The 23053-nt window shown below is 41.5% G+C and overlaps 1 protein-coding gene across 1 annotated transcript in view; it reads left to right on the forward strand.

Moving 5' to 3' along the window:
* Positions 1–23053, forward strand: part of CUNH11orf53 (chromosome unknown C11orf53 homolog) — a 494983-nt gene that overhangs the window by 371256 nt on the left and 100674 nt on the right. The gene's annotated exons all lie outside the window — the stretch shown is intronic.

Consider the following 23053-nt stretch of genomic DNA (forward strand, 5'->3'; position numbering starts at 1 on the left):
AAGACAAAGGAAGTGTTTTGTAAAACTTCTGGAGAATTTCCCTGAGGAAATGGGTGCGCCTTCCTTCACCCCTTCCTCCCTTCTAATTCCTTTATGATGAAGCTTGGATAGATTCAGGCAACCATCTTGGGCTATGAGGCAGCACTCTAAGTGGATGGGGCATGAACCAGAATAAACCTATGTCCCTGGTAACTTTGTGGTGCCACCATAGTGGACCTGGGCTGCTTATCTCAGGGTTTCTGGCATGAGAGAGAAAAATGAACTTCTATCTTTTCTAAGGTACTATAATTTTATAAATGGCAATTTAATACAACCTCCTTATTATGCAGATAAGGAAACTAAGACATTATGAATATGTGACCATAAATATGGAAGGCCAGGTTAGAGTCAGTTCTCTGATCTCTGTCTAGTAGTCATCACATCAACAGTCTTAATGTGAATATTTCAGGAAAAACAGAAATTAAACATACTGAATCATTACTGTGTGTGAGGCACAGAAGTATGAAGCATGCATAGTCCTTGCTCTTGTCTGTATGACAAATGCATAAATAAATAATTATGATACAATGTGGTAAGTAGTATAATAATAGAGATGTGCATATGCAGAAAAATGAAGAAAGGGGGTGATTTAATTCTGCCTTACATTATCAGGAAGATAAGAAGTAACATAGCAGTTGTGCCTTGACGGATGAGTAGGAGTGTTCCATGTATAAGAATAAGAGAGGAGTAAGAGAGGTATGGTAGGCAGATAAAAACTATTTAGGTCCTTGTATACAAACACTGGACTAGATCCATAGGCAGGGAAAGTTCATACTATGATAATTACTGCAGTGGATTTTTAAAATTTATTTTTTCTTCCTAATAGAAGCCAGATTTCTTTTATTGGGATTGACTCTTTGACAATACCTATAGACTGATGGGACCCACCCAAAGTTCCACTCACCCTTGTCCATGCAGAGCCATGCAACCCAAGCTAAGCCACTTAGACACGCCTGCCTTGTACCCTGAATCTTAAGCAGCAAGAAAAGAGACCACACATGGTTGTCGCTTCAGTCATCAACAGGCTAGGGTCTTCACTATAACATTCCTGCCATGAGACTGTCTTATGGCCTCTTTAACCCAATCTCAACCCAACCCAAGCACCCAGGGTAGTTTGGCTCTTATCCTTCTTCCTGTCCATTCTGAGAGTCCTCATTATTCTCTGACATATTTATTTTGCTTAAGTTAAACAGGATGGTTTCTTAAACAGGATGCTTGAGACAAAGAAATCTAACATATAAAGTATCCCAATATGAATCACCAAGGTTAGAAGGAAATGTCTCTCCCCAGCTCCATATTGTTCCAGGGTTGAAACTGGGGTGTCAGAAGTTACACACTATTGTTGGCTCTTACACTAAGCTACATTTACCAACCTAGCTTTTTTCAGTAAAAACTTACTGACTCTTTTTATGTTATTTCTCAATTGGTTCAGAGTTTAATCAGGGAAGTTGGAGCTATTTATTAGGCTTTCTCAAAGACCCCAACCACCTATACTACCACAGTTAACTTATAGGACAACCTAGTGGGGGGGGAGAATATTATCAATGTCCCTATAAACAGCAAGAAATAGAGCCCAAGTGACAGATCCAAGGCCAGAACTCTCATTTCCTAACTCAAGATCCCATGTTCTCTCCAAAAGGGATTGTCCAGCTGGCTTTTGATCCTATTGTTGCTGTCCCAAAACTTTTTCTATTTTACAAATTCAAAGGAGTTGGTAATCATTTTATCTTTGTCAAGGCAGGAAATTCATGCTTCCCATGAGGAGTCTTAGACCTGACCCAGATAAAACTAAATGGTCTTTATCTGGATTCTTGCATTCCTCTGGATTCATGGAGAAGGAGCAAATGCCGAGAAGGAAGTATGCTTAGCACAGCATACAATGGACTTCTGAATCTTCTGTAATTAAAAAGGGATTTCGAGAATTTATTTTTATCAAGATCCTCAGATGATTCAGAGAACACATTTTTTTGAGATAAATGATCATGTTACCAAAAGTAATAGGAGATATTATTAAGGGTTGCATAAATACTTGGAGAGTGACAAAGAATTTAAATGATGCGGGATAGAAAAATTTCCTTCTCCTAAAAAATGAAAGTTCAGATTAATGGAACAAAAGATATCTCAACCATTTCATCCCAGTGCTTCACAAAAATACACAGATGGGCCCTAAGATGGGGGTATGAAAAGGAAAACACATTATTGACCTCTTTTATATTCAATCCTGATTTTAATGTCAAGTGAAATACAAGTCAGGTGGAGTGTGAAGCGCATTCCTGGAGTCACCTTTCTAGATTCACACATAAATTCCAAGAGAAGATGTCAGCAGCTCACATTCTCAGCCTTCATTCTACCTTTATCAGTAAGGTTTTGCTCTTGTTCAGGGATTATCTATAGTATGCCATCTCTGTAAATCATCAAATCGTGCATTTCAACATAGATCATCTATCCCAACTACTGCACTTAATCAGCAGATAAATTTACACTTAGAATGATAAATCAGACACACCCAGGCCCAACCAGCTAGTTAGGGGCAAAGTCCAGACCCGGCTCCTTCCTACCTACACAGGACGTTGAAAGGAGAAACTAGATTTTTTCTTTGTTGACACTTGTATATTGGCAAAGAGATGAGTGAAAAAGATCAATTGCCCTCATAGTGATACCAAAATTACTTTTGGTGGCTGGTGGAAGAGAAACTGACTTTATTTGGGAAAATACCTGTGTTATCTCAGGCTGCCATAATAAAACACCATAGACTGGGTGGTTTAAACAACAGAAATGTATTTTCTCACTGTTCTGGAAGGTGGAATCTGAGATCAGGGTGCCAGCATGGTTGTGGAGGTGGTGATGTGGTGATGGTGGTGATGATGAGGTGGTGGTGGTTGTGGAGGTGGTGATGTGGTGTTGGTGGTGGTGGTAGTGGTGGTGATGTGGTGAGGATGACGATGGTGGTGGTAGTGATGATGGTGGTGGTGATGGTCGTGTGGTGGTGATGGGGTGATGGGGTGGTGGTGATGGTGGTGATGGTGGTGGTTGTGATGATGATGGGGTGATGGGGTGGTGGTGATAGTGGTGATGGAGTGGTGGTGATGGGGTGGTGGTGATGGTGGTGATGGGGTGGTGGTGATGGTGGTGATGGTGGTGGTTGTGATGATGGTGGTGGTGATGGTGGTGATGGTGGTGGTTGTGATGATGATGGTGGTGATGGGGTGGTGGTGATGGGGTGGTAGTGATGGTGGTGATGGTGGTGGTTGTGATGATGGTGGTGGTGATGGTCATGTGGTGGTGATGGGATGATGGGGTGGTAGTGATGGTGGTGATGGTGGTGGTTGTGATGATGGTGGTGGTGATGGTCGTGTGGTGGTGATGGGGTGATGGGGTGGTGGTGATGGTGGTGGTTTATGATGATGATAGTGGTGATGGTGGTGGTGGACGTGGTGGTGATGGTGGTGGACGTGGTGGTATGTGGGAAGAGAGTAAGAAAAAACAGGGAAGGCAAGAAAGGGGGGCCACCAAGCTGATTTGAGGCTGAGGCACCTTGTGGTATGAAATGATCAGGGAAAACCCCCAGGATGAGGTGCCCAGAGAACTTTCAGGTACAGGACACCTATCATTCAATTTTAAGTCTGTTTACATTTGCTTTGGAAATAACTCCTCCTCTGATCCTCAACATCCCAGGCTGATTTGACTACACACACAATATGCCCTGTGAAGTGAGTCTTTTTGTGGAAATCAGGGAAGAGGCCTGGTTTTATATCTTAGCCTTCTGTAAACCAGAGATGGATATGACAAAATGATTTGTAAACTGAAGAAGACCCAAAGATGACCAGGAAACTACTACCCCTCATAGATCTACAGAAGAGTAAAACCAATTTTGTCTGGTTTTCAAGAAGCAGGGAGACCCCAGCTAACATGGGCTAAACAGGTAAAAAAATATATTGCAGGTATTTACTCAATGTGAGGTTTATTTAGAGATGATCAGAGCCCATCCTTAGAAGCTGTTATGTGGAGAAAGAAGCCCCTCACTGCATATATTAAGGTTATGTCAAGGCTCCCAGCTCCCTGCTGAGCACTCCCTAGTGAGGCAGCTGTCTGCTCCTTCTCTCTTAGTCAGCAAGAAAGGCTGAGGGGTTTTTTTCTTTTCTTTTTTTAAGGTTAACATACACATGGAGTGTTTTCTTTGTTTGAGGGTGGGGGGAAAGGGGAAAACCTTTAAGTACATCATCTTTTCTTTCCCGTAAGTGATCAAATAGTCTATTCAAGTATTTTCAAAGTGGTTACACTTCTGAGGCACGAGTCTTTCCCCCTCCCAACCCTGAGGAAAGATGATTCCAGATGCAATAAAATGGGCTCCAGAGACATCCGTTTATTTATTCCAAATACTTCAGCTAATGAGAAAGCAAATTTGAGCTCCCTGTCCTGGGGGGCTTTGCAGCCAAACTCTCTGGCAGTGCTCTTGGCATGGGCACCCCCGATCTCCTCCTTCTGCCTCCAAGGTCCCATGGGGCCCACTCTCTCTCCAAGTTTCTCATTAGTAGGAACTCCATCACTCACATGGGATGCAGAGGCCTCACCCCTGCTGACACTTTTATCGTGCTCGCCTTGCCAGCCTCTTGTCCCCTCTCGCACCCCAGCCAGTACTCCCTCTCTGCAGGACTCCCTCCCACTCTGTCATCCTTCTGTGGGGCTCCTGGCAAGAAGCTTCCTTTGATGGATCCCACAGACCCCTGACCTCACTTTGAAGTCTCCACAGCTTACTCAAACACACCCACCTCAAGACTCAGCATTGCCCCTTTAACTGGCTTACCAAACTCATTAGGCACCCTGGGGGACCCCATTTGTCTCCTGTATGACAGAATAATAAGTAGGTTTGGGGGGAAAGAAGGGAAGTGAGTGTTGTATTGTTGGACATGCACCACTAAGAAAGCAGAGCTTCCCCTTGGAAGGAAGTGGGGACAGCTGCTGCTGATGGCCATTCCTCCTCCAGCTCCCACAGGGACCACAGAGCCAGGCTTTGGGGACAGAGAGATGTGAGTTCAGCATGAGTCTGATCTCAGCTTCACTGGCTGTGGTTGACCTTGGACAGTAACCACCCCTTAAGGTCACTGTCAGAATTAACTAAAGTACGTAGCACAGTATGTGGTAAATAAAAAAATGTGATCTCAAAAAAGCAAACTATTATTATTTCCAACGGTCAACCTCAGTGAAAGGTGAAGGGTTAACTGGCCAGTTCATGGAGACCCACTTCTGTACTCCCACTGAGGTTGTTAAGGAGGCATGACTTCATGCTGTTTACGATGATCCTGCCTAGTCACATACCATTGGTGATGAGTGCTTGAGGGCCTCAGAGCAGAGAACAGTCATAATAAAAATGACCATTTATTTTTTTTAATTATGTTATGTTAATCACCATACATTACATCATTAGTTTTTGATGTAGTGTTCCATGATTCATTGTTTGCGTGTAACACCCAGTGCTCCATGCAATGTGTGCCCTCTTTAATACCCATCACTGGGCCTAACCCATCCCCCCACCCCCCTCCCCTCTAGAACCCTCAGTTTGTTTTTCAGAGTCCATAGTCTCTCATGGTTCATCTCCCCCTCCGATTCCCGCCCCCCTCATTTTTCCCTTCCTGCTATCTTCTTCTTTTTTTTTTTTTTAACATATAATGTTAAATAAATTTGTTTCAGAGGTACAGGTCTGTGATTCAACAGTCTTACACAATTCACAGTGCTCATCATAACACATACCCTCCCCAATGTCTATCATCCAGCCACCCCATCCCTCTCTATTGCCCACTTACCTTGGGCCAGGTACTGTACTGAACAATTGAAATCTAATACTACCATTTTGGTTGGCATTATATCCCCACTTGACATTAAAGGAAACTGAGACTGAAAATTTGCAAGCTTTGTTTAAGGGTCTTACCTCAGTCAGAGCCCTGACAGGAAACAGTACACCCATCTATAAGACATGGTGAAGCACCCAGAAACTAACAGAAATGGAAAGCTGTTATCATCTCTAGGCTTAAAGGGGCTGGGTGGTGGGTAGCAAGGAGGAATGATGTTATCGTACTCCTGGGAGAGTCAGAGCCATAGAAGAGCAGCCACCCAACAGGACCAGTGGCCACAGCAAGGAGGCAAGGAAGGGCAGGAGTAAGCATTGGGTTAAATACCCTATTAGGTGAATCCAATAGGAAGCCAGAGGACAAGTAAACGGGATGCGGTGGTCCATAGCGATCAGCCTCCCTGGGCACAGGGAAGAGTAGAGGAGGGTAAAGAATGGATGGCAGGTGCAGGGATGCCATGGAGAATAACCAAGTCACTCAGCACCTCAGTGGGAAACCTCGGACCTCACTCAACTCGTTTGTCCAACAGCAAGTCGTCTCCAGCACCTGGAAGATATTCGTGCAGTCTTTTAAGTAAATAAGCAAAAGGAGGGGCGCCTGGGTGGCTCAGTCGGTTAGCGACTGCCTTCGGCTCAGGTCGTGATCCCAGGGTCCTGGGATTGAGCCCCGCATTGGGCTCCCTGCTCGGCAGGAAGCCTGATTCTCCCTCTCCCACTCCCCCTGCTTGTGTTCCTGCTCTCACTCTCTCTCTCTGTGTGTCAAATAAATAAATAAAATCTTTAAAAAATTTTTTAAAAATAAGCGAAGGGAAATTACGGAATGCTATAAAAGAGAATGATAGAACTGAGTAACTCTGAGTTTGAACCCAGGGTCTACTACTGGAACACTTTGTGACCTTGGGCAAGTTCACTCAGCCTTTCCAAGGCTTAGCTTCCTCATCAGTGAAACTAGGAGAGTAATCATCCCTAGGGCAGACGTCCAGGGTAATGGGTAAGTGAGATAAAGGAAAGAAAGTAGAGAGACATTGTCACAGCAGCTACAAGAGCAGACTTGGGAGTCAGCCTGCCCAGGTTCAAGCCCTCGCCATGTTCTCTGAGCCGAGTTCACCTCTCATTGCCCCACGTGTTTCCTCTATGAAACAGAACAATGAGAACACTAACCATACAGATGCACTATGCTGATCAAGCGACTTAATCGATGTCCAACTTAAAGTTACCCAACAGTTCATAAGAGCTCAGTACATGTTGGCTATTTTTACTCAAATGCTTAGCACACTGCTTGCTGCACATTAAGGAATATTCTAGAGTTCACCTCCAGGTGGGTGGGAGCAGGATGAAGAACGTTTGTATTCCCATGTCTTTGTTTCTCTTCTCTCCAGAGCACTCAGAACCCATGTCAAACTGAGATTCAAACATCAATTCAAAGAAATATATGCACCCCTATGTTTATTGCAGCATTATTTACAATAGCCAAGCTATGGAAGCAGCCCAAATGCCCATCAATACATGACTGGATCAGAAGGTGTGGTATACATATGCAGTGGAATATTATTCAGCCATAAGAAAAGAATGAAATCTTGCCATTTGCAACAACATGGGTGGACCTAGAGGAAATTGTGCTAAGTGAAATAAGTCAGATGGAGAAAGACAAATACTGTATGATTTCTCTTACATGTGGAATGTAAAGGACAAAACAGACAACCAACCAAGACAGAAACAGACACATAGATACAGCAAACAAACTGTTGGTTAACAAAGGGAGTTTGAGGGGGCAAGGGACTAGGTGAGATTTGAGAGGGGAGGAGGAAGGTTCTTAGGCTGATATAAGAAATGGTGAATTTGGATTTTTGTTGTCTTGATCCAGAAGAGAACCATAGAGGTTGCTGGGATAAGCTCTATGCTTGACGGGAAGCGCCGGAAGTCACTCTCGCGGGTCCACATATGAGATCCCTATGTTGACCTATTTCGTGTTTTTCAATTGCTCAGAGGGGAGTCTTTATGTTGTTCCCCTCACTGCTTGTCTCCTGTCTTCTCCCTGAGGGATCCTTATAGATTATATGGATTCTTTCCCCCCAATAGGCTTATCTAATTATTCTCCTTTGATATTTTCCTTGAGATCTGAAATGAACACAATTCCCAGTTTCTGTCTCCAGAGTTGGCCAAAAGAGATTTTTTGCTATATTGACTCATCTAATTCCTACTTGTTTTGAAACATGACAGCTGAAAATTGAATGGGGAGATTTTGCATATCATCTTCAGGGAAGTTTCTTTATTAACATTTTCAAGTAACAGTAAAGAGTTTTCTCTTGTTACAACAGATGGTAATGTTGTTTTATAGTTATGGAAGCCGGTGCTTCACACCTCTCAATGGCTCTACCCGCTCGAATGCTTTAGTGTTTTTTTGTGGGCTTTGCTAAGCACGAAAGAGTGATTATCCAGTATTTAAATCATGCCCAGTGCTTAGCACCTAGTAGGAGCTCTGTAAATGCGGTCTGAATAACTGAAGGAATCAATCAATTGATCAAAGCTCAGAGAATACTTTTCACACAGCACATGTCAACAGATACAGTGACTAGGCCACAAGCATCTTTTGAACTGATTATGGATAAAATCGTTGAAAGCGGAGTTTCTGGAATTCTCCTTCTGGATCCAGGTCAGGGCAGCATGTAAGTTGCCCTCTTTCTTGCTTCTGCTGTCTGTCAAGGACAAGTAGTGTTACTTCAGCACCAATCACCTTGGTCAAGGTCATTAAGTTGTAGCCACTGTGCATTCACTTTGGGAGCCCCCAACTCTAGCACACCAATTAGGCCCCATCTAATTGGACCCCACTTCTTGGCAGCTACTTTTTTCCATGGCTAAATATTCTCCATACCTATTTGTGGAGGTGTCACAGATACCCATACAACAGATAGCACAGAAATGAGGTGTAACACATCTAAATCCCTCCAGCATCAATGAAGTGGGCAGTTGAGGCAGCACAACATGGATGTGGCAGCCCAACACGTTGACATGTGATTATTCAAGAGGTTGTAGCATTCGTTGCCTCTCCATGGAAGTTACCAGAATGAAAAATAAAACATTTGGGAGCCTTTCATAGAATGTGTTTTTATGGCAGCATGAAAGTGAGAAATGCATATATGTAAAATATACACTAAAAGTCACCCTTCAGCTCCTACCCTCCCCCTAATCGGCCATTCCCAATTCAAATGACCACTGAGATTACCATGATCAACAGATTGTGATTATCCTTTTATTCATTTTTCTATGCACACACCTTCTTTTTATACAACTAGACTATACATTTCCTTCAACGTGTGCTGTGTTTGGTTAACAGACATCATTCCAAGTCAGTACGGAGAGATATGCCTTTTTCTCTAATGGATTTCACATACGGCATTGTAGGTTGATTCTAGTTGTTTGTTGTTGTTTGGGAGATTTTTTTTTTTTTTTACCATTAAAAACTATGTCATGATCATTTGTGTACATACATCTTTGTGTGTTTATTTGTAGGATACATTCCCAGTAGTGGAATTGCTGGGTTAGAAGGTAGGCACATTCCAAATTTGGATTGATATTGCCAGTTGCCCCACTAAATGGCTATACCAACTTCTTCTCTCAGAAACTCCTTTACTTGGTATTTTTTCCTAAAAATGAGGGTGGAAAAGATGGAGAATGAATGCCAGGAACCTTGATGAGGGAGGTGAAGAAACAGCAAGATCCAGGGCAAGTCCGTTCACCACTGTGTCTCTGGCTGAGTCTGCTGAGCCTGCTGCGCCACCGAAGGAGGTGATGACTAACACCTCCCACCATGTCAGGACTTGAGGAGCCGGTTTCTCTCCATTACAGCTAACAAGAAAGAACGAAAGAACGAATGAAAGAAAGAAAGAAGGAAGGAAGGAAGAAAGAAAGAGAAAAAGAAGAAGAAGAAAGAAAGAGGGAGGGAGGGAGGAGGGAAGGAACGAGGAAGGAAGGAAGGAAGGAAGGAAGGAAGGAAGGAAGGAAGGAAGGAAGAAGGAAGAAGGACTCTGAGAACATCTTCTCATCTACCTGTCTGGTTTTGTACAAGGATCTCTGTACCTCACTCTAGGAGATGAGAAGCCTTTCGGACAAGGCTTTCTTTCAAAAGCAGCAAGTACAAAATAAATGGTGGAAATTTAATTCTAACAGTCTTTTAGAATTCCCAGAAGAAACAAGATCCAGTGCAATAGATGATTGAGTCATTCAGGCAAAATGGGGTTAAGGGGACTGACATCGATAAATTGGCTTTTTCTGGCTTCCCTAGCTACATTAATAAAAATCTCATGGAACATCTTAACCCTATGCTTGTCAAGCTCTGAAGCAATCCATTGCTATTTCTCAGCTTGGATTTTTCTCTGAGTGGAACAAAAAGCTATCTGATCCCAAGATAAAATCCCACAAGTACCATCACCTGCTGCCAAGAAACTTTCTCCTTGAAAAGTAGGAATAAAAATTAAGCTTGTAAAGGAAAAACAAATGCCAGAAACAGGAAGGCTTGCTGCTGGAATGTTCTCAAAAGGATCACCTTCAATTTTTGGAAAAACTAGCAGGTCCATTGGCATCTCTTGTCCTGTTCCTAGTATCATGGTTGCCAACTTTTTCCCTCTTTTGTGAAAAGTAAATCTATCTACATGACCCAAAGTGGTCCATACCAGCCTGATGAATTGACTGTCACAATCCTAGAAATGAGAAGGTCTAGGAGATAGAAGTTGATTCTCATTATGCACAGTAGTTAAAGGCGCCGTGAACCTTAAATTCAAGAATACTGAGTCACGGCTCCCAGGGGAAATGCATGTTAGGTTCCTGTGAGCCATGATCTCATTTTTATCAACATATCAATACATAAGCATGTTGGATGTGTGCTTCTGTTTAAAGATGCCTTATTCTGTATAGAATTGATTATATATTATGTTATAGTGGTCGTATGTATGTTGGATAGATAATTGCTGTATATGAATATGGTTGCTCATTGACATTGGATTCATGGCCGACGGCATGACTAATTCATGACTGAACAAAGCTTGTCACACTTCTTTGCTCCATGGGGCCCATCACAGCCTTCCTGTGTTTAGCAACATGAGGCTGCACTTAGCATTGTAGTTTGGGGCCATTTCAAACAATGAAATGACCAACAAAGAGTACAAAAATGTGAAAACATTTGGCACTTAATACGCCAGGAGAAGGACACTTGTCTCCCGTAGGAGAGCTAAAGCAAGCGGGCCCGAGCATCGCCGTGCTCTCCCTCAGCTGGGTAGGTGTGTGTCAGTTGACTCACGTTTTGCTGCACTGTGTGTGTTTGCGAGGGATGACTAAAGTGCCAGAAGTATTGATTTGGGGTTAGACAGAAATGTTTGCCAGCAGATGAATTTGCAAACATGGAACCTGTGTGTTTCGTACACAGGATCGAGTGTATTTCCCGCTCAAGCCAGATCAGCAGATCAGACCTCCCCACCGGGCATCCGCCCCCTGTCCTCCCTAACTCCTCTGGGTTGGCCCAGTTTGGCTTGGATCACTCCCACAGATGGCGCCCCTTTGTGAAGGCACTGAACAAGGTGCTGAGGAGAGGTGTGGACCAGGTTGTGCAAATAACCCTCTCTCCCCACAGCTGCTTATCATCTGCTGGGGGAAGAACAAGCTCACAAGTAATGATGGTTTAAGACCTAGTTTGGTAAGTGGTGTTCCAGGCTAATGAGGCGAGAGAGATGGTAGATTAAGAAAGTGGACAAGTACGTCCTACAGTTTTCCTTCATATTCTTTATTCTTAATTAAATCCTCTTATATCACAGCACAAAAATAATAATTCTTTCAAAGGGGGGGCCTGTGTGGCTCAGTCAATTAAGCGTCTGCTTTCGGTTCAGCTCATGATCCCAGAGACCTGGGATTGAGCCCCATATTGGGCTCCCTGCTCAGCAGGGAGCCTGCTTCTCCCTCTCCCTCTGCCCCTCCCCCACTCGTGTTCTCTCCATCTCTCCTTTCACTCGCTCGCTCTCTCTCTCTCAAATAAATGAATACAATCTTTAAAAAAAATTCTTTCAAAGGGAATACCGGAAATAGGATTGCCAGATTCAGCAAATAATAATACAGGACAGAGAGTTACATTTGAATTTCAGATAAATAATAAATGATTTTTTAGCGTAAGTATCTCCTGTGTTTACACTAAATACTTTATGCTTATATGTTAGTGTAAGTGTGTCCACTGCCATGAGCAAGACAGGCAAACAGCTGAGAAGGGGATGAGTCTGGGAGGTGGGTGACGCGTGGGAGTCGGGGAAGGACAAGAGGGGGGGAGGTCTTTCCTGCCCGGCTCCCCTAATTCCTACCTGAAAGTCACTTGGATTTTGCTGAACTTCAATTCCTTTATCTTTTCCTTGGGGATAATTGCTTCTTCCCCGTAGACAATTAGGATAACCAACTGAGGTAATGTATGTAAGTCTCCTTCCTGGTGCCCCAAAATAAGCCATAGTTATTACTCATATTATTCCTGCCTGAGGCAGGAGAAAGAACCAGCACTTCTGTGACCATCTGATGTTTCGTTTCGTTTTCATTCCCAAGGCTGTTGTGGCCCAGGAAATGTCACCATAGAAAGGCATCATCAATTGCCATTTTTTTCGACCTAAGAGAAAGTAGCTTGTTTTACAGTGGCTCTCGTTTCCTTAAGGCTGAGTCTCACCACCAAAAGTAAAAATGTCAATTATCTATCTGCTTATACCACATCTCATATCACATCTGGATGTTTGGACACATCTAAATGTCAGTTTTTCCAATCTGAATACAGACGCTCGTTGATTTTGTAATATATGGCTGCGAAACTCCATTTGGGTTACTTTATACCCTTACTAGCATTCCTAAAGTGACTTTCCACACATTTGATTGATTTCTTGGTCACTCCCCTTTCAGGACCAAGCAACAAAGGGTTTGAATGATGAAGGTTCAAACCAGGGATCCTGGCAGCTCACTCGGTAGCTTCTCTCAAATGGAATTGGTGCCTTGTGTTGTTTTTCTTAGTTAATCGTCATACCTTGAGAACTCAGCAGTGTCGGCGAGGATTTTCAGCAATAACAGTGGGATTCATTTGCTCGTTCAGCAAGTATTTTTATAGCATGTGACTCCAGGGGGTCAGTCACTGTGCTAGGCACTGGAGAAACGTAATAAACAACAAAAGAATAGAAATCTCTATTCTTTTTGAGCTTACAGTCAAGGGGGATGGACAACAAAGACTGATAAGTACATACTAACATTTGATCTTGGTTAAATGTTTGTAATACATGACAAGTCCTCTGTCAGCAAAGGAGCTTAGAACTCCAGAGATAAATGGAACAGGGTAGGAACATGGGCATAGGCCTGCCCACAGCTGTCCTCCACCAGAATGGTATAGACTACATATACTTCATCTTTAGACCACATACAAGTAGGCGACTGTCAAAATAGGCAGCAGGATTGGGCTGAGCCGGTCGGGCTACCAGAGGAATGCAGGCAGACCAGAGGCAGGACTAGATGTGGCAGTAGGGATGAGCATCTCAACCCTAGGTGGTGTGCAGGGCAGTTCTACCCCCCCCCCCCCCACAAGCCAGGCCAGAGGAGAGACACTGTCTTAGATGGCCTGGGTGAGAGGAGAGGTCACCTAGGGGTCAAGACAGAGGCCCAGGTCCTACCGTAGACTATGAGAGAAACAGCCTGACCCTGGGGCCAGGCATTCATTCATTTTAGAAATATTTATTAGGCACTCACTATGTGCATACACTGTTCTAAGTCCTGGGATGGCAGCAGACAAAACTCCCTTCCTTGTGAAGTTTGTACTTAGAGGTAGATAATAAACACCATAGATAAATGAGGCAAGGAAGGAAGGTAGGGAACTCTGAGAAGATGTTAGCAATTTTAAATAAAGTGGTCAGGGTAGACCTTACCGAGATGACAGCTGTGATGGGAAAGAGGTAAAAGGGGAACGGGAAAGAGGTAAAAGGGGAACGGAGGTGGCTAAACAGGGAGGATAGGATGATTGCAGGTGGAGGAAGCAGCACGTGCAAAGACCCTGAGGCAGACGTGTGCCTCAGAAACGGTGGGAAGATCAGGTGGCTGGAGTGGAGGAAGCTGGAGGGAGAATAGAAGTTGTTGAGGCCAGGGAGGCAACAGGTGGATGGTGTGCGGAGTAGAAGGAAAAGGAGGAGATACAGAAGTCATGGAGAGAACTTCTGCTTTTCCCATCAATGACATGGGACGCCCGCTGGAGGGTTCCGAACAGAGGACCACTGTGGTCTTAGGTGGCAACAAGCTCGCTCTGACTGCTGTGTAGAAAGTAGACGGCAGAGAAGCCAGGGCACTTTCGACGCGGGACACATCAGGTAGGTCGGTGCCACCGGTACGTTCCTTTGTCTAAGAACGAGATGGATGACAGAGCCAGAGGCAAGGCAGTGGCTGCGGCAGATGGGGACAAAGCCACCTCAGCTGTGGGAGAATCAGGCCGAGAAGATAGGGGTCACAGAGATTGGTGGCTCTCAACCTCAGTTTCACACACATCGCCTCAGGGAGCCTCTGAAAATGTGATGCAAGACCCACTTACTTATTCCTGGGTGGTGTGTTTTTATTAAGCCTCCCAGGTGAGTCTAACGTGCACCCAGGGCTGAGAACCACAGATGGGGACCATTGCAGGCTGACACACACTTCGTGCATTTCTTAAATATTTATTAGGCCCAGCTGGGAGCCGCTCTGCCTAGCACATAGGAAGTGCTCAGGGGATGTTACATTATTAACAAGGGGGAGGTCGAAGGCCCTTACCCTAGGGGGTGACATGATCATATCAATGGTTTGGAAAGTTTATCTGACAGCAGTGGGTACAGTAACTGGCTGGGAAGAGGACCCGGCAAAGGGGAGAACACTTAGAGCGAGGGTTCTCGGTCTTTAACGAGCATCAGAATCACCGGTGGGACTTGTTAAATCAGCCATCGCTGGGCCCCACCCCCACAACCTCTGGAGGAGTTCTGGAGAGGGGGCCTGAGGATTTTCATTCCTAACGAGGTCCCAGGCAGTGATGCGGCCGGTCTGAAGACCAGAGCTTAGAACCACACCGCATTAGCCTTGTGTGTAGCAAACGGTCGGGTGAGAGGTGAGGAAGGCCTGACCCAGCTGAGAGGCCATGGAGAGAAGAGAACAGGCTGAGGGGTATTGTGCAGGTCAGTTCAATACGGACGTTGCAATCGATTGGCTGGGGAGAGGGCTGGGGGGCGGGCCCAGGAGCGGAGAAGTCCACCAGACGCGGAGGTCCAGGGTGGACAAGCAGCACCTCTTTTAAGGCATTTATGCTAGTTTCTTTGTTAAAAGCAAAAGAGCTTCTTTGTTTTCACTGTACAAGTTTTTGCTTTGTTTTCTGTACTAAATAGTACAATAAATTCCCCTGCCTTGTTTTATCAAATAAAAGAATGCCTGCCAATATCTCTTAGGCTAACATTATAGCTCAATTCCAGAACATCTTGTAGTGGTTATTTCTAACGGGTTCTGGAATCTGTACTTAGGGTACTCCGTGCCTTAACCAACCCACATTTGAAACTGAATTGCTTGTGCACCAGCTTATCCAGGTTATTATGCCTGCAGAGTAATTTATAGCAGATGCAGAGCAGGGGGCCCCTCCTCTGATACTGCAATTATCTCAGTAATCTATAAACTCAAAGGCTGGTGATAGAGCAAGAAATGCTGTGAAAAGTTTCTATTTTTGACGGACTTTTCTGGTAGATGGAGCAACACAAACGGTTTAAAATGTGTTCCTCATGAAGAGAGAAGATGTTGAAAGACCCTGTGATTTAAAAAGCTGGTATCCTGTTGAGGGGCTGTTTAGTCGATTTAATAGTATGTAATTTGGAGAAATGGTACAGACGAGATATCCTTTTTTTGTTATCAGACTAGAGAATCAAACATGGTGTTCAGACCACCTACTGATAAGTTGTACTTTTCTGGGCCTTGCCTCAGACTTTCTCGATATCCTGTGGCCTCAGAACCTGCATTTAAAAAAAGGACCACAGGCTTAAGGGCTGCCCAGAGGGAGTATAGTTTGGGTTCAAGCAAAGGAAATCTATGCTAAAAATTAGAGCAAAGAAGCTTCACAACATGGGGGTTTTTCCCATAATTCTATTTCTACTCACAGTATACATAATCATATTTCAGAGCAGAAAACAGAGGCTCACCCAGTCCCACACCAGCAGCTTGTCTCTGATGTGTCAGAGGAAACTCCAACCAGAAGTCAGGTCATCCTTCTCTTGAGTCGGTGCTGTTTTTACCGCATTTAATGGGACATTTATGTACTTGATCATTTTTTGTGTGTGTGGCTGTCACCATACCAAAGCCTTTATGGTTATCATACAACTTAACTTGTTTGCCAGCTACAAAGTATGTATTTGTTACCTAAAAATATAGGTGAAACCAGTTTGAGCAGAGACTATGAAACCCTTAGGGTTCTTTCTGCACAAGTTTTGGGACCTCCCATACTTGTCTTCTGAAATGCATTCTGTCTTTTCCTGACACTAACAGTGAAGAGCAAGCCCTTTATTTTACTTTTCATTCAGCTTTACTGAAACATAATTGACATATGATAAACTGCACATATTTAAAGTATGCAACTTGATTACTGGTGACATATGACTATATCATAATTGAGAATTTATCACCCCAAGTTTCCTGGTGCCCTCTGTAATTCCATCTTCCCCTGCCTGTCCCCCCCCATCACCAGAAACCATTGAACTGTTTTCTGTCACAATAGATTTGTTTATATTTTCTAGTTTTAAATATATGGAGTAATATGGACTCTTTTTTTTCCTGGTTCTTAATGAAAGAATTGCTAAATGATAGCAATTTTGAGATTCATTCACGTCGTCTTGTGTACAAATAGTTCTTTTCTTTTTATTGCTAAGTAGAATTCCACTGCATGGATCTACCATAATCTATGTAGCCATTTACGTATTGATGGCCAGCAGAATTGCCTGCAGTATCCGGCCGCCATAAATAAAGCAGCTGTGGCCATTTGCACACAAGTTTTGTCTGAACATGTTTTCAGCTATGTTAGGTAAACACCTAGGAGTAGAATGGCTGCGTCATTTGGTTAGTATATGCTTAATTTTTTAAGAAAGTGCCAAACTGTTTTTCAAAGTGATTTTCGTCCTTTTTCAATTTCCGCTGGCAGGTGTTATGAGCATCAGTTACTCTACATCCTCAAGGACACTGAACACAGTCAGGCTTTCTCAGTGTAGCCAGTCCGGTGTGTGTTCGCGATGATCTCACTGTGGCTTCAGTCTTCAACGTGTATCTTCGAATAAACAGAACTTAAGACTGGAAAATGGGACTCTGGTTTTCAAAGAGAAGGAAAGAAAGGGATAGAAATAGAAGCCAGTGGAGCCAATACCAGTCCCTGTCAAAATTCCAGAACAACTAATCAACCAAGTGGTTAATAAATATTTAGAAGACTGGAAGTATCACTAGCTGCCCACCTGGGCATAATATTAACAATTCCTACTTAGTGAGATCATTAATATTTTGATAAGACATTATTAGATCAGCAGATAAGATACTGTAGGCGCTAATCACCAGATGCAGTCAGTAAAACGTAACAGTTGCTTTTCATTATGGGAAATACTTATGTGTTCCTAGGTTTTCAAATCACGGGCACTTCTGTGTCCTCCTCTTGTCTCCCAGCCTCGTGTGTGCCTTCACTTTCATTCTGCTGCAGGGTCTCTTCATTTGTTGTTGGATTAAATCCAGGTCCCCCCACAGCCCTGTGTTTGATGGCGCTCATTTCTGTTCAGTGTGTACTTTTCCATTCGCGATGGCCCTCTTCCAATCTCCTACATGTTTTTCCATTTAATCTAGTTGTCAGCTCAGAATATTTTATGAAAAGTCACTTATACATTTCTTCCCCATAAATTGTTATAATTTTCTAACTGGATGGCCTAAACAGAATGGCTTATCATATATGCTTATTCGCTACCCTATCTACGGAATGTTCAGTTTGGGGGCAATCTCATTATCCTGGTCCAAAGGTCCATATCTGCTAATAGATAATGATTGTCTTTATCCCTTTAATGCCATGGATATTAAACTTGATTCAATTTTAGCCTTATTTTCAATTTTACTTCTGCATCTTAATCCTAAAGCAGTTCTGAATTTAAGCAGATCATAATCTACATAGAGTCTCTTATTATTAAAGTTGAATAGCTTCCCAAACCTGCTTCAGTTGTCAGCAGGAAGCAAATTAGAGAGTTTTCCTAAGTGGGGGGGAGGAAAAAAAACATCCTTATAGATAAGGGGTGATCATGGGATTTTTTTTTCCCCAGAATGTTCCCAAGATGCTTCCAGAAATCACAGGATACTGTGCCTTGCTGCATGTTTCTAGAGGAGAAAATAATATTTAAGCAGGGTCAAAATGAGTAAATTTTTATCTTCTCAGCCAACAGAGAAAACTAGAAAAATTGCTTACTACTCTCTTTTTCCTAAACCAAGAAACTAACAAGAAACAAGACAGCCCCCTTCCACAATGGAAGGGACCGGTAAGAAGATTCTGCGAAGTCACTGAGCCTGATGTTATTAAAAGAGGAATCCCTAGCAGTAAAAAAATAAAGCCTTATTTATCCAAAGGATACAAAAATGGTGATTCGAACGGCACATGCACCCCAATGTTATAGCAGCATTACCAACAATAGCCAAAATGTGGAGAGAGCCCAGATGTCCATCAACAGATGAATAGATAAAGAAGATGTGGTGTGTATACACACACACACACACACACACACACACACACGATGGAATATTACTCAGCCTTCAAAAAGAATGAAATCTTGCCTTTTGCAATGACATGGATGGAACTAGAGGGTAGTATGCTAAGCGAAGTAAGTCAGTCAGAGAAAGACCAAAACCATATGATTTCACTCATATGTGGATTTCAAAAACAGATGAACATGGGAGAAGGGAAGGAAAAATAAAATAAGATAGAGAGGGATGCAAACCATAAGAGACTCTTAACTATAGAGAACAAAATGAGGGTTGCTGGAGGGGAGGTGGGTGGGGGGATGGGGTAACTGTGTGAAGGACATCAAGGAGGGCACCTAATGTAATGAGCACTGAGTGTTATATGCAACTGATGAATCACTAAATTCTACTCCTGAAATGAATTATATGCTATATGTTAACTAAATTGAACTTAAATAAAAAATTAAATAAATATTAAAAAATTAAGCCTAAATAAATAAATATAAATAAATAAAGCCTTTATGTGGGCATGAAATCAAGGCTAGTTTGGAGACTGTATAGCTAGAAATGTAAGAAAATTATGTTTTTCGTACCTTCTATGAAGATTATTTCCCTTGGATTGCATTAATACATTTTTTAACATTCTAAATGTATTTAAGAAGTAAATTTGCAATCCCTGAAAAACAAGATCACATCCAAATAAGTCTACAGGTATACCAATTGTCCATTCCCAACCTGGGAGGCAGCAAGTTTTTGATTTTGTTTCTTTGTTTATTAAAATCCTATAATTTGAACTAGTAGAGTATACAGAAGCATTTTTCAAAATATAGTTTTAGTATCATAATAAGCAGAGGGGGTTGTTAAATGTAGATCCTTGGGTTCCCTGCAGACCTCTTGAATCTCTGGAGTTGGAGTCTAGGAATCTGCGTTTTTATCAAGCCTCCAGGTGATTCATGTGATTGTTGAAGTTTGAAACCTTCAAAAAGATATACTGTAGGTCCAGTTGGGTGCTAAGAGATCGGATCATTACATTTACAAGAATAAGCTGAATATTTTTTAGTTTGGAATCAAGTTGTAGTTTGTAAATCATGCTAATTATCTTAAGCCTACTTATAGCCTGGGAATTCCCTAAGGATGACTGGAGATTTTATTAAGCTGAACTTCCACTATGCACTATAGAAAGCCCACCACATTCAATTGCTTGCATATGAATAGCTACATTATGATTTGTCTTTATACTTTGGTGCTTTGTGAGCAAAACTTTGATGGGGTTATGGGACTAATTTATCTTAAACTTAACCTGAAAACTTTCTGGGAAAATATGCCTGGTACACTACCTGACATATAATAAGCACTCTGTAAATATTTACTTAATGAAGAAATAAATGAAAGAATAAATGTTTGCTCATTTAATCTTTTCTGCCCCTTCTTGCCCTCCAGTATATCTTATAGTAATTAATATTGTCATCCACCCAGATTTCCAGGCTAAAAATGGGAGAGTTATCCATGGAAGCCACCTTCTCATTTACAAATGATTGATTACTAAATCCCCTCATATTTGTACCATCTAGAATTTTCTCACTTCCCTGGTATTTCCCTAGTTGAGTTATGTGAGATGTTATATATTAGTAAAAAGAATGATAAATCAAATGTATAAGGATAATGAGCATATGTGTGCCTAAGAATATATCCTATAAATATATAAGTATTGTCCTGCAGAGTACAAATCAACTAATTGAAGATTTTAACACAACCCTTTCAGAAACTTTTCAATCAAGCAAAAACAAAAAACCAAACAAGCAAAAGATTATAGACTTGAATAACATGATTGATAAGATCAAACCAACAGACATATAGAATTTTATACCCAACAGAGAATATGCATTGTTTTTGAGCAAACATGGAATATTTACAAAACTCTGTGTTAAATTACAAATAATCAGCATCACACAGACTATATTCTCTGCTCATCATGCAATAAAATTAGAATCCAGTGACAAAAGACCTTTTTTTTTTAATCTTCTATACCTGGAAACTAAGTAACATACTATTAAATAACCATTGGGTTAAAAAGAATACCATAAGGAAAATTACAAAATACTCATAACTCATAAAGGAAATACTACATGCCAAAATTTTTGGAACACAGTTAAACAAGTACTTAGTGGGAAATTTCTCATTTGGAATACGTTTGCTGGCAAACAAGGAAGACTGAAAAAAAATATTAAGCATTCAACTCAAGAATCTGGAAAAAGGAGCAACAAGCACACACCCCCAAAGGACCAAAAAAGGAAACAGTAAGGATAGGAGGGAGAAATCAGTGAAAGAACAAAAGAGAAATAGAGAAGACTAACTGTCTGAAACTGGTTCTATGAAGAAATGTGTAACAGAAACAAACCATTGGTAGAGAGGGTGCGACTGTCACGGGTGGGGAGCCCAGCGAGGGAGAGGCGGCGCTCAGGGCAGAGATAGATAACTACAGAATGAAAGGGAGTAGTAACTATAATATATATAATAGCTTTTAACTTTCAGTTATACTTGATGTAGTATATTATTACATATATCTTTCTATTATAGATTGTACTTATGTTATTGTAATTGAACGTGTATATAGAAGCATATAGAATCATGTGATACAGTGTATTTTTACCTTGTATGTAATATATATCATATATTGTGTATATGTTATATGCAGTATCTCATATAGTGTTGTGTATATATGTCACATAGTATTCTCTAATTCATAAATTTATTTATTATATCCTGTATAAGTACCCAAACAAATTATTACATTATGGAAAAGAGAAGAACAGCTGGATGTGGGGGCGATCTGGCTGCAACATCTGTCACCCCACTGATCGACAGCCAGGGTTGATTATGCTGATCTGGCTGGCTAGGCGGCTGTCCCCTCCCTCCTGCTGAACCAGAAGTTCCAAGAGGATGCCCTTCCCGGACAGAGGAGGACCATTCTTCAGTCAAGGGTCTACAAGTAGCCGCGCTCCCCCGCTGGAACCTCCAAACAAGCTCTCAAGAACAGCTGCAACAGAAACTAAGGGAATAACAGTTACACAGTAACTACATAAACAAAAAGAAAAATATAAAATGGTCAAAATTGGTTCAAAAATAAATTGAAAGCCCAAATAAACAAGTAGCAATTTAAAAAGTGAAATTGTAGTGAGGTTTTCCACACAGCAAAAGTCTCAAACCTCAAGATAATTTTAGAGATAAGTTGCTATCACATATTCAAAGAACATATCCTTATTTTATATGTCATTATGGAATGTAGAAAAAATAAGAAACACTGTTCAACTCATTTTATGAGACTAGTTTAACCTTGATTCCCAAAGTAGGTAAGAACAGGTCACTGAAGGAAAATTACAGGGCTACGCAGAAACACTAGTAAAAGATCCTAAATAAAAATATTTGCTAAGCAAACCCAAAAGTGTATTAAAAATACTACACTATGTTTAAGTGGATTTTATTCCAGAAACCCAAGGTTGGTTCAACATCAGAAATATGTCAGTGTAATTCACCATATGAATAAACTGAAGGACATAAATCATAGGAGTATCTCAACTGATACAGAAAAAATAATTTGATAAAATTGAATAACTATATGTAATTTTAAAACATTTCTCAAAAAAACTGGGAATAACAAAAGGAAATTTCCTTAACTTAATAAAGATCAAGTACCAAAAACCTAAAGCAAACATCATTCTTAGCAGAAAAGTTTTAAAACTTTCCGTTAAGACTGGAAACAAACCAAAGATGCTTACCGTTATGTTTTACAAAGTCCTGGTTAGTCAGTTACCTATAAGACAGCAAAAAAAAAAAGCTAAGATATAAAGATTATAAAAAAAAATTACTTAAAACTTTCATCATATGCAGAAAATATAATCATCTAACCAGAAAAGCCAACAGAATCAACAGGTAAACAAAAAGAAGTGATGTAAGAGGTTAGCTTTATCACCGGATAGATCAACTTACAAAATTCAGTAGAATTCCTCTATACCAATAGTAGTCAATTAGGAAATATTATACCTCTTACGAGTGCAACAAAAACCTATACGATATTTAGGATTTTACCTAACAAAGAATAAATAGGACCTCTATAGGAAAAAAAAAGATGTGATGATATGAAGACAAAGCCGTATCCTTTCGTACAATACACAGAGCTAGACTCTGAATCAAATGATAAGCAAAAGAGGAAAATATAGGAAAACTCTTTTGTGACCCAGTACTGTAGAAAGTCTTATTAAATAAGACTCCAAAATTAGAAGTCATGAAGCAAAAAAAATAAAAAGTTGTTGGATTTGACCACAACAAAACTAACAAGATGTTGAGCCCTGAGTAAGTCAGAAGCGCTTGGAAACCTCATGTCTGTAATGCATATTCATAATAACTCATGAGTCCTTAGAAAATGGCTAA

This window comes from Mirounga leonina, unplaced genomic scaffold (assembly GCF_011800145.1).
Source record: "Mirounga leonina isolate KUSES-001 unplaced genomic scaffold, KU_Mleo_1.0 Mir_153, whole genome shotgun sequence".
Taxonomy (NCBI): domain Eukaryota; kingdom Metazoa; phylum Chordata; class Mammalia; order Carnivora; family Phocidae; genus Mirounga; species Mirounga leonina.